General features: G+C 41.6%; 1 protein-coding gene across 2 annotated transcripts in view; it reads left to right on the forward strand.

Annotated features, from left to right (window-relative positions):
* The window catches only part of strn (striatin, calmodulin binding protein), a 67,880-nt gene that overhangs the window by 11,503 nt on the left and 43,862 nt on the right, over positions 1 to 12,515 (forward strand). The window lies entirely within an intron of this gene.

A 12,515-nucleotide genomic window follows, 5' to 3' on the forward strand; every position in this document is an offset into this window, starting at 1 on the left:
CTTCAGAGAAACCGAAGTAGTTAATTATATCAGTGTAGCTAACCTCGGGCCATAGCTTCATGTCATCTACCCAGTCATTAAACTTTGACTGGTGAGGCACTGTCAAAAGATGGTCATCGCAACACTCTAAAGCCATTTTCACAAGATTAACATCACATTATTAATACTAGGAACATGCGCTAATTTTATTGTAAACACCGGAGGCTGGAAATGTAAAACAGGCTTCCGGTATGAGCTGACAGAGACTTCTGCGTCCAGGAGAAAGGTGGATATGATACTTGCATTTTTATTATGCTGGGGGTTTTTTTGGTGCTTTTTTTTTTGTAACAAACAACATTATAAAAGCCTGCAATATTGAACAAGTGAGACACTGAAACACCAAAATGCATTGCAGAAGCAATAGACATCCGTGTTACATACAGTATATGAACATGTACAGCAACGTAGTTTTTCCGAGTACTCGAATAATTACCTTGAGTACTCGAGGAGATAAAACGACCAAAAGGCCCATCCCTATATAAACTAATTACACTGTGCACAGTGTGAGCGGCCATGTTGATTTGACGTCAGTCCGTAAAACAGCCAGGAAACTCGTAGTTGAGAAGCCTAGCCCAAGTTGATCAGATGAAATTTCAAGTTAAGGGGCGTTTTTGTGGCTTACAGATGTACTGTAGGCAGGCAAGTTCCCCGAGCGCAGGGTTTAACTCTCTGGGTTGTGCAGACTGGGACCTCAAACAGTGTAACTCCATTACATGCGTAATTAATAGAATGCTGATTTCCCGATCTGAATCACACATTTCCACATCGTCACATTTTTCCATGCATCATTACACTCCTAATGGACGTATTTACCTTATATGGTTGAAGTGGCACAAATCCGAAATTAGATTTTTTTTTTTGTGTGTTTATTTGCATACAGTGAGGGGGAAAAAAGTATTTGATCCCCTGCCGATTTTGTACGTTTGCCCACTGACAAAGAAATGATCAGTCTATAATTTTAATGGTAGATTTATTTGAACAGTGAGAGACAGAATAACAACAAGAAAATCCAGAAAAACGCATGTCAAAAATGTTATAAATTCATTTGCATTTTAATGAGGGAAATAAGTATTTGACCCCCTCTCAATCAGAAAGATTTCTGGCTCCCAGGTGTCTTTTATACAGGTAACGAGCTGAGATTAGGAGCACACTCTTAAAGGGAGTGCTCCTAATCTCAGCTTGTTACATGTATAAAAGACACCTGTCCACAGAAGCAATCAGTCAATCAGATTCCAAACTCTCCACCATGGCCAAGACCAAAGAGCTCTCCAAGGATGTCAGGGACAAGACTGTAGACCTACACAAGTCTGAAATGGACTACAAGACCATTGCCAAGCAGCTTGGTGAGAAGGTGACAACAGTTGGTGCAATTATTCGCAAATGGAAGAAACACAAAAGAACTGTCAATCTCCCTTGGCCTGGGGCTCCATGCAAGATCTCACCTCATGGAGTTGCAGTGATCATGAGAACAGTGAGGAATCAGCCCAGAACTACACGGGAGGATCTTGTCAATGATCTCAAGGCAGCTGGGACCATAGTCACCAAGAAAACAATTGGTAACACACTACGCTGTGAAGGACTGAAATCCTGCAGCGCCCGCAAGGTCCCCCTGCTCAAGAAAGCACATATACATGCCCGTCTGAAGTTTGCCAATGAACATCTGAATGATTCAGAGGACAACTGGGTGAAAGTGTTGTGGTCAGATGAGACCAAAATGGAGCGCTCTGCCATCAGCTCAACTCGCCGTGTTTGGAGGAGGAGGAGGAATGCTGCCTATGACCCCAAGAACACCATCCCCACCGTCAAACATGGAGGTGGAAACATTATGCTTTGGGGGTGTTTTTCTGCTAAGGGGACAGGACAACTTCACCGCATCAAAGGGACGATGGACGGGGCCATGTACCCTCAAATCTTGGGTGAGAACCTCCTACCCTCAGACAGGGCATTGAAAATGGGTCGTGGATGGGTATTCCAGCATGACGATGACCCAAAACACACGGCCAAGGCAACAAAGTAGTGGCTCAAGATGAAGCACATGAAGGTCCTGGAGTGACCTAGGCAGTCTCCAGACCTAAATCCCATAGAAAATCTGTGGAGTGAGCTGAAAGTTCGAGTTGCCAAACGTCAGCCTCGAAACCTTAATGACTTGGAGAAGATCTGCAAAGAGGAGTGGGACAAAATCCCTCCTGAGATTTGTGCAAACCTGGTGGCCAACTACAAGAAACGTCTGACCTCTGTGATTGCCAACAAGGGTTTTGCCACCAAGTACTAAGTCATGTTTTGCAAAGGGGTCAAATACTTATTTCCCTCATTAAAATGCAAATGAATTTATAAAATTTTTGACATGCGTTTTTCTGGATTTTGTTGTTGTTATTCTGTCTCTCACTGTTCAAATAAACCTACCATTAAAATTATAGAATGATCATTTCTTTGTCAGTGGGCAAACGTACAAAATCAGCAGGGGATCAAATACTTTTTTCCCTCACTGTATCAGTTCTGAGCAGTCCCAGACTGGATAAATAAAATACGTGACCAACAGTCGGGTTGTAGTTTATTATCCTTTTTACCATCAAACTCCCCTTTTCCAGTTTGAGTTACACTTCCCATCCTGTAGTTGATTATATTTCAATAAGAGCATATCCCAAAGTGTTTTTATACCAAAGCAAAGCATTCAGTTCACTGTTTTGTTAATTAAAGAGTGATCTGTCATACTTTTTTTTTATTACTTTATAGTTACATTCTGCAAAAAGAGTTAGCTAATACTTACATTATAACAAGTTGTTACCTTCACATGACTGAGAAACCACAAATTCAAAGTTCACAAAGTTCACAGTCCTGAAGACTTTCCTTGCTTCAGAATAGCTTTACCTCAAAGTGCGGATGTGGAGTATCCATCCTTAAATGTTAAACATTTCCTTACAGAAAGCTTACCCATAGCAACAGGTTTGTTTTTCCATTCTTAAATAACAACACTTTAAAAAAAAAATCCATCCATTTTTAGACATATGTGAGGGTCTCTCATACATGTTCATTTGAGTTACCATAGAAACGATAATGTATTAACACAAGCGCATTTATATAAACCAGTGATTTGCCTTGCAACTGGAACTGTTAGACCTGCTGTTCCAGAAAATTAATCATCACCTCAGCTTGGAGAATTTTCCAGCGTTGTGGTGTAATGTTTAATATCAGCACGTACCTATTCTGAGTGAATCTGTCTGTAAACTCCACACTGAAGTGTCGTAAAGTGGAGATAATGGTGGCTTGAGGGTGTAATTCAGACCTCGTTCCCAACTGAATGAGCTGAAAACTATACTCAATGGACTCTCTAGCTGTAAACAGGGCTCCTGTGGAAGCATTTAGTTAGTAATCTGCTCCTCAGCTCTTCTGAGGAAGCACACAGGTTATTTTAGGAGACTAATCTACTATATACCTCTTTCAAATATGTGTTTGCCCTGACCGGGACTTGGCCCGGTTGTGTTTTCTCGTGCATGTTAATTGCAGGAGGTGGGTCTGTACTTGGATGGTTTTGCAGCACACTGTTGGTCTAGTGTTCCATCTGAGAGAAACTGGCATCTCTGTAAGAAGCTCTAACTATTTTATAATGACTGCTGGTTGTTCTCCAAAACCCTGCTTGGTGAAAACTTCAAATTATGAAATGCTGTTTCTCCGGATCACAATAACACACTTTTATGATGGTTTATACTAGAGGTCGACCGATAGTGGATTTTACCGATAACCGATTAATCAACCGATAGTTTTTAAAAATTTATTCTGAATGAAAACATAACACTCAAAGTACAAAAAAAAACAGTACTGACTGTACCATGAAAATGTACTGTACTTTTTAAAAATGAACTAAATATAATTATTCATAAATATTAAAGTAATTAAAATATATACATCCAAACTGAACCAAAAGGTAACAGTCCAAATAATAAATAAACAATAGAGACATCCAAAATGAATAAAAATAAAACACTTCAAATAACACAACAAAATTTGTCAGTGAATTTGTTTTTATTTCAGTTTAAGAGGCCGCTCTCTGTACTGTATAAAGACAGCGGATCCTTCTCTCAACCGCTACCGCAACGGATGCAACCGGGAAAAACCACCGGTGTGGATTTTTGACGATAAATGATAGTTCCAGCGATCTGTTATTGTTGCCAATTAATCGGTAAACAACTATCAATTGGTTGACCTCTAGTTTATACCACAGATAAGTTGGATTATCAAATTTGATTGGTTAGAAAGTTTAATTAATTTTCATAACTGCCTAACAGTCAAAACTGACTGTAGTTTTAGGATGTAATTCAAATCATTGTTGAATATTTCTAGCACAGTCTGCAATGGCCTGCTAGCTTTCTGACTGTCAGGAAGATATTTTGGGACAGTCGGAGTCATGGTTGGTACAGAACATTGAGAAAGACCAGAATCTGTGCTACCCTAAGGCTGTATGTGCAGTGGTATTGACACATCAGTTTCCTGTGGAGCTTTGCTTAATCGCCATAGAAACTGTACTTTGGAAAATCTGTAACCTTGGCAGATTTCTGCCAGTGTTTTGCTTCTATCGTTATACCACCCATTTCCACACTAGAATTTTAGATCTTCCTTCCAATTGAGGTTGTTGTATTCTCTGGTTTTAGTAGCAGGTATAGTATAGGATTAGATTTGTGCCGTATATTGAAAGTAACTCTAGTATTGGGTGTAACTTTTCAAGAAACAAACAAAAATATACACAGTATTCTTTAACAGTCATGGTTATGAACACGCTGCCAGAGTTTTTATTTACGCCCCAATTTTATGTTCGTCATTCTGGTACAAATCTCACGTGTGGGTGGGGCTTAACAGCGCTTGACTCTCATTGGCTAGTGAGATTTGCATCGACAGCTCCCTGCCATGGAAGAAAAGACTTCAGTGTCACAAATTATAGTTCTAGTGTTTGTACTTTGTTGTAGAAGTGACTAGGGCTGCACGATAATGGCCAAAATGATGATCACGATTATTTTGATCAATATTGAGATCACGATTATTAATTGATTTTAGGGATAACATATTTTTATTGCACTTTCACATGTAAATAAACAGACCGCTGTTTTCACCTCCATGTTGTGCTACATTCCTGCTAATGTACAAATCTTTGCATCAAATTAGACTGGTCCTTAAAGTGCATCGTCTCGTAGAAGCAAATTATAAATAAAATTGTATCCAAAATATAGGATAAGTAAAAATAAAAATGCAGTCAACCAAATGAAAATATGCATCAAATATAACAATATGCAACCAAATGAAAACAATTCAGGGGTATGCAGAAAAGGTAATAACAGTGTTTACAGGAGGAGAGACACAGACAAATCACCCAATAGAGAGGTGCAGGGATTACGTCATTTTGTACCGGAACCCAGAAGTTATCATCATACCGGTTCCCTCGACAAAAACCCAATAGGATTTTCCCATAGACTTTTGGATTATCGCAAAAAAAATAAGCTCTGTGATCAACAAAAGTTTACAATGCTAACATGTTTTGTGCATCAAGATAATTACATAAATTCACACAACTTTTATGAAGTTTAAAGCCTAAATACAATCGCCAGTTATAAACAGCTAACCATCCATCCATCTTCTACCGCTTACTCCTTCTTCAGGGTCGCGGGGGAACCTGGAGCCAATCCCAGGGAGCATCGGGGTATAAACAGCTAACCGTATGCTATAAACGAACTACACCATGGTCGCTCGACTTCAACGTCACCATCACCGAGCTTCCGACAAACTTTTCCAAAATCGTTGTCGTCATCACCAACGTCGTCGTCCTCCTCCTCTGCTGACACTCAAGCTGTTGATCCAAATCTCACTAGCCAATGAGAGTAAAGTGCTGTTAAGCCAGTCCACACGTGAGATTTGTGCCAGAATGGCGAACGTAAACATGTGAAGCGTAAACAAAAACATTGAAAGCGTAAATGAAAACCCTGGCAGCGTGTTCATAAACCACGATTAATGAAAACGAAGCTTAGAAAACTGTTCACAGAGAAGTCTATGGCAGAGTCTATTGTAGTAGCATACTGATCCATTGGATCTGGATAATAGTCAGTGACAGTTGAGGTCATGATGAAATGGACAGAAGTACCCGGAGAAGATTTTTAAAGATGGTGGACCAGGAGCCTTTGTTGAAGCAAATCAAAGGCAACTACATGGACAAGGAGAAAAGCATTTCAGCTGCATTTTCCTAGCAGGTTGAACCAATCATGTGTGACCTTTACATTTGTTTTGCTATTGCCATATCCAAGTAACGTTGTGTTTTCATGCAAGTATGGGTTTAGCAAGTTACTTACTGGTCCAGTGTTAGGAAGTGTTCCTGCTGATCTGAAGATCGTTATTTTCCATTCTTCTAAAGGAGTGCCCTTTGGTCCCTAGTTTGCTTTCAGTAACAGCTGCAAGGGAAAAGGTGGTTGCTTTTCAGGCTGTTAAACAACATTAATTGAAATGCTTTAGGCCAAAATGGTGGATGGGATTCTGTTTTCTGAGCTGCTTTGAATTAGTTACAGAAATCTCATTTGACAAATTATCGTCGTGTTCCCGTTTTTGGTTTGAATACCATGCTGTTGTGTTGCTGTGCTGCGTTCCCAGCACAGAATTCTGAAACCGCTCATTACAAGGATAAAAGTTATTTTGCTTGAAAAACTGCTTTGTTCACATTCACTCTTTTCATTTACCATGTGCTTTCATCAGATATGAAAAGATTACTTTACACTTTGTAATTGACACTGACGGTAACAGTGACAACACCCCTGTCACCCTCATTAACTTCAACTTCACCAAGCTATTTTCCCTTTGGCGGAATCCACATTGCTAGACCATTTCAGCTATGCTAAAGATGATTGGATAATTCCTTTAAGGGCTAAGGAATCCTGTGCGTTCAAGTCCTCCTGGGAAGTTCGTATTAACGAGTTGGGAAGTCGTAATTACGACGTCAGGTGCATTCAAGTCACTTTGGTCAGACCAAGATGGTGGTGTACGCTCTCTTAATTAACTACAAAAAATGCAGCAAGATTTTTAAACTCTACTTGTAGAAAAGGAAGAACAAAGAATGCACCTCAGGTGTGTTTTGCTTTTTTATGTTTTTAATCAATTTATGAAGCAACTGTGAACTTACATATTCTATAGTAATTGTACAGTGCTATCATATTTTGTGCAGGACGTTAACTTGTTTTATTGTAAATAAAAATGCCTGAGAATAACTTCCTGTGAATACCAAACACATCATAACTGAAATCAGCTTCTGAGATGAGTGAACATTCAATTTCAACAAATTTACCGTCAACTACAGACGTTGCATCCATCGACTCCACCATGTTTTCTTACTGACACGCCCCCAACTCGGGAACTCTGACTCATAGAAAATCCTGAGTTTCCCCACTCGTAATTACCACTTTGTGGTAAAACCTAACATTAGGCTATTTATTTTATTGTTTAAACCTGTAACCAATGTCGCTAGCATGTTAACATTAGGCTAAGTATTAAACTGTGTAAACCTGTAGTCACGGTTGCTAGCAGGCTAACATTAAGCTAATTATGCTATTACAGTTGGAGGTCGTTTGAGTGATCGGTTTGCCGATTAATCAGCACCGATTACAGGTTGTTATTGGCACTGACTAATTTTGTAGCGTTACTTAAGTGGTTTTTATTCATTTTGTAGGCCTCTATTTTTATTTGTTATTTGGACTGTTACTTTTTGGTTTAGTTTGGATGTATATCTTTATTTACTTTAATATGTATTAAGAGTTAATATATATTAATATTTATATATTTATTTCATTTTAAAAAGTACGGTACATTTTCATGGTACAGTCAGTATTGTTTATTTTTGTAATAAAGTTCAACTTTATTTTATTTTTATTTGAGTGATAAATTTTCATTCAGTATCAGTTTTAAAAACTATCAGTTGATTAATCGGTTATCGGCAGGTACTGCCCAACCTAGGTATCGGTAAAATCCACTCGACCTCTAGTATAAACCATCATAAAAGTGTGTTATTGTAATCTGGAGAAACAGCATTTCATAGTCTGAAGGTTTCACCAAGCAGGTTTAAACCCTCTAATTAAAGCCATTAAATTGGGTGTATGAGAAACACAAGAAATATATGTAAATAAAAATCTAAAATAAAATCTGAATCATTAAAGCTCTCGTTTTAAATTGTAATCTTGCCACTTTGTGTTTTGTACCACTCCACAACAAAGGGAAAAAAAGTTAATTCAATAACTTCTTTGTAAATGGTGGTCATCATTTTCAGTTCATTTATTTTTCCAGTTTTTAAAACATTTTTTAGTTCACTTTACCTTTTCTTAAAGCCTACAATCCCTTAAAACTCCAAGAACCTGAAGATTGCATAAAATCAGGCGTTCTGTTCAAAATAGCTACCAGCCTGTGAGGTATTCAAGTCCGACTCATTTCTGCTCTCGACCTTACTCACACTCGCACACAACCACCTCATGTCTGCAGTCGATCAACTCTCCCCCTATGCCATGTTGCTTTTGGAACAAGACCCTTTTCCCTTTCCACACAGGCAAGCGCTGTGTATCCACACCTGACCTCCTCATGTCTCTCCAAAAACGTACACAGAAACCTCACACACCGCGCCGACCGTTTAGAGACGTCAGATGGCATGTGGATGTGACGCATGCACGTAAATAAGCACCTGCTGTAACAAACAACTGCATTTTAGTATTTCATTACAAACAGTTTCAGTTGAAGGGACTCATTAGGATGAGAAGTTACCCAAACATATGGGGCAGATTCTGTGCTGTGCATTTCTCCAAACGCAATCTCAATAGCAGAAGTGTGTTTAGGGTTCTGTCATAAACCCAATGTACAACGTTTTTCGTTTGCCTCCCCTGCACTTTAACTTATTTACATTTTACTCATCACAGCAATTTTTATTAGTCTGGACGTTTCAGGCTGGTGGATCTGCTGTAATTTACACTGCAGTAAAGAACCTTGTCACTAAAAACATGCCTACAATGAACATTACCACATTTACAGAAGTTATGATTATGTACTATCACATCGATGTTGAATTCTCAAATCTGATTGGTCAGAATGTGTTTGAATAGTTTCAACTGCAAAGCAAGTAACAGATTTATATTAATGTGCTTGCTCTAATGTGTTATCGTTTTCTGTTGTAACAGCTACCACGGGGACTTGTAATGGCGGACACTCTATAATCTAATCCTAATAATAAATTGATTTTTTTTTTTTTTTAAGTGCTCTTATTTTACAAAGAAAAATGAATAATTGTTGATATGGTAACATTTTCTGTGAGTAAATGTTTAGTTAACATTTGTGGAAGGAATCTCTAGTGTCGCTGCTTTGTCAAAGTTAGAGATAAAGCTGTTGCTTTCTATTTATTTTTCCGTTGTTTTATGAATATGGGATGCGCTATCGCTAAAAAAAGTCTTATTGGTCCTTCGTTGGTTGGGGGGGGGGTAACATTCCTGTCTGTTTGTTGTCATCTAGAGGAACTGGTTTGGTTCTTGTGTTGGTTCTGTTTTAGACTGTATAATCAGTAATGAGCTTGAAGAACCTCAGACATTGCTCCTGAAAGCCAGACTTCAAGATGTAAAAGCACACTTATTGAAATGTGTTCTAAGAGCAGAAATTATCATGATTGGTTTGTTCAGGTAACCAAAATAGAAAGGAGATTGATGAAATCTCTGCATATAGATACAAATTTCAGATGTACTATTTTTCTTGCTGACAACAACGTCAGGACTTTTTCCCTGATTTTCTCTCCAATTTGTTCGCTTGCTAATTCCCTACCTAATTTCCGTTTCTCCCTTATCATGCCACGGCTACCAACCAGGGAGGGTGTAGGCTAACGTGTGCTTTCATTCGAGACATATGAAGCCAGACAACCATATCTTTACAAACTGCTGCTCATGCTGCATCACAGGGCAGCGTAACACACTCGGCTCTCCGCCCTCTTCTGCATACATGAGCTCACTGATTCCTCACTTGGCTGTGATTGACAGGGATGAGAGTTTATGTCATCCCTCCCACGCAGAGAGCATGGCCAATTTTCTTCCTCTGGCTTCTGGCCATGGACGGCTGTGGCGATGTCTGGATTCAATCTCATCCAATCTCCCGGCTATAGCGAGAACACTTTGTCTTTCCCCTTCAAGAGTCCCAAAATCAACCTATTCACCTTTCCTTACAGAACACATACATGTGCAGGCCTGTGTCAGTAAACAAACTAAATGTGTTTGAACTAAAAGTTCTGCTGTCAGTACATTCATTTATTCATCTTCAGTAAACACTTTATCCTGGCCAGGTTTGCACTGGATCCGGAGCCTTTCCTGGGAACACTGTATGTGAGGCAGGAATACAGCCTAGATGGGGCTTCATGACATTCATACACTGATTTACATTTATGGGCAATTTAGAGTCTCCAGTGTACCTTCTGAAATGTTTTTGGAAGGTGGGAGGGAAAACAAGAGCACGGAGGAAGCCCGGGAGCACGGAGGAAGCCCGGGAGCACGGAGGAAGCCCGGGAGCACGGAGGAAGCCCGGGAGCACGGAGGAAGCCCGGGAGCACGGAGGAAGCCCGGGAGCACGGAGGAAGCCCGGGAGCACGGAGGAAGCCCGGGAGCACGGAGGAAGCCCGGGAGCACGGAGGAAGCCCGGGAGCACGGAGGAAGCCCGGGAGCACGGAGGAAGCCCGGGAGCACGGAGGAAGCCCGGGAGCACGGAGGAAGCCCGGAGGAAGCCCGGGAGCACGGAGGAAGCCCGGAGGAAGCCCGGGAGCACGGAGGAAGCCCGGAGGAAGCCCGGGAGCACGGAGGAAGCCCGGAGGAAGCCCGGGAGCACGGAGGAAGCCCGGAGGAAGCCCGGGAGCACGGAGGAAGCCCGGAGGAAGCCCGGGAGCACGGAGGAAGCCCGGAGGAAGCCCGGGAGCACGGAGGAAGCCCGGAGGAAGCCCGGGAGCACGGAGGAAGCCCGGAGGAAGCCCGGGAGCACGGAGGAAGCCCGGAGGAAGCCCGGGAGCACGGAGGAAGCCCGGAGGAAGCCCGGGAGCACGGAGGAAGCCCGGAGGAAGCCCGGGAGCACGGAGGAAGCCCGGAGGAAGCCCGGGAGCACGGAGGAAGCCCGGAGGAAGCCCGGGAGCACGGAGGAAGCCCGGAGGAAGCCCGGGAGCACGGAGGAAGCCCGGAGGAAGCCCGGGAGCACGGAGGAAGCCCAAGAGCACGGAGGAAATCTACACAGACAGTAACCTTAGCTCAGGATAGGTCAGAATTAACAAAATGAAAGTTTGATCTTCAGATATCAAATGCCACTGACTTGAACCTGATAGTTCTGTCTGAGCAGCAGTGCTATAATCAGTGAGGGAATTTCTTCCTTGTGGTTTTGCCTTGTTTCTCATAGTGTCTCTGCTCCTGTCCCAGAGATGATGGCGTGCCTGTGTCTGCTTTAAACCTTTCCCCTCTAAGGCAAGCCTGTCAGAGATATTCTCATGGGAAGCGCGTGGGTTTGCACCACGTCACTGTGCTATATCTGCTTCTGAATTCACCCGTGTTTTCTCTTTTTCCTCTTTCTCATGTATCTCCATCTTTTTTTTTTTCACTGTCTGGAGTTCTCTGCCTATTCAAAGTGAAGGTATTCTCTAATCTGCATGCTGGTCCTCCTCCTCCTCCTACAGCTATTAGTGCGAGTCTGTGATCAAATAGCTATTTAAAGGCATCTATTGTGAACATTTGTGTTATTGCAGTAGATTCTTCTGCTGCATTTCCTGTGGGATTTTTTTTATCAGCTTTTATATGTATTAGATAGCAAATGAGCTGTTTTTCTCTGAGGAACATTGAGAGGGACTTAAAGAGGAATTTAAAGATTCTCCCAGATTCTTCACCACTGAAATGTGCACAGTGTTGAGAGAGGCTGTCAGAGAGAGACAGAGAGAAAGGCAGATAGACAGACAGACAGGCAGAAAGGGAGAGAAAGACAGAGTGACCGACAGGATGAGAGAGAGAGAGTGTGGCAGAAAGGGAGGGAAGAGAGAGAGAGAGAGACGGGCAGAATGACACAGTGAGAGAAGGACAGGATGTCAGACGGGTAGAAACAAACAAGAAGATGGAGTCAGAGAAAGACAGAAAATGAGACAGGTAAATGGAGAGAGATAGTTCGGCAGAGAGAAAGAGAAACAGGCAGAAGCACATATGGAGGCAGACAGTGAGAAACAGACAGAACGATAGAGAGATAGAGGCAGAGAGAGAGAGACAGAACACTGAGCAGCAGTATTATTGAGGTCATCTAAACTCATCTTGGATCACCAGTGGAGATGCAAATGATTTAACGGGTAATTTCCTCAGAGGAAACTTTGGGGAATTTGATCAGGGGAAATTTATGTGTCCACGGCATGATTTGCACTGTGTGTGTGTGTGTGTGTGTGTGTGTGTGTGTGTGTGTGTGTGTGTGTGTGTGTGCACGTC

Source organism: Ictalurus punctatus, chromosome 10, assembly GCF_001660625.3.
Source record: "Ictalurus punctatus breed USDA103 chromosome 10, Coco_2.0, whole genome shotgun sequence".
Classification (NCBI taxonomy): domain Eukaryota; kingdom Metazoa; phylum Chordata; class Actinopteri; order Siluriformes; family Ictaluridae; genus Ictalurus; species Ictalurus punctatus.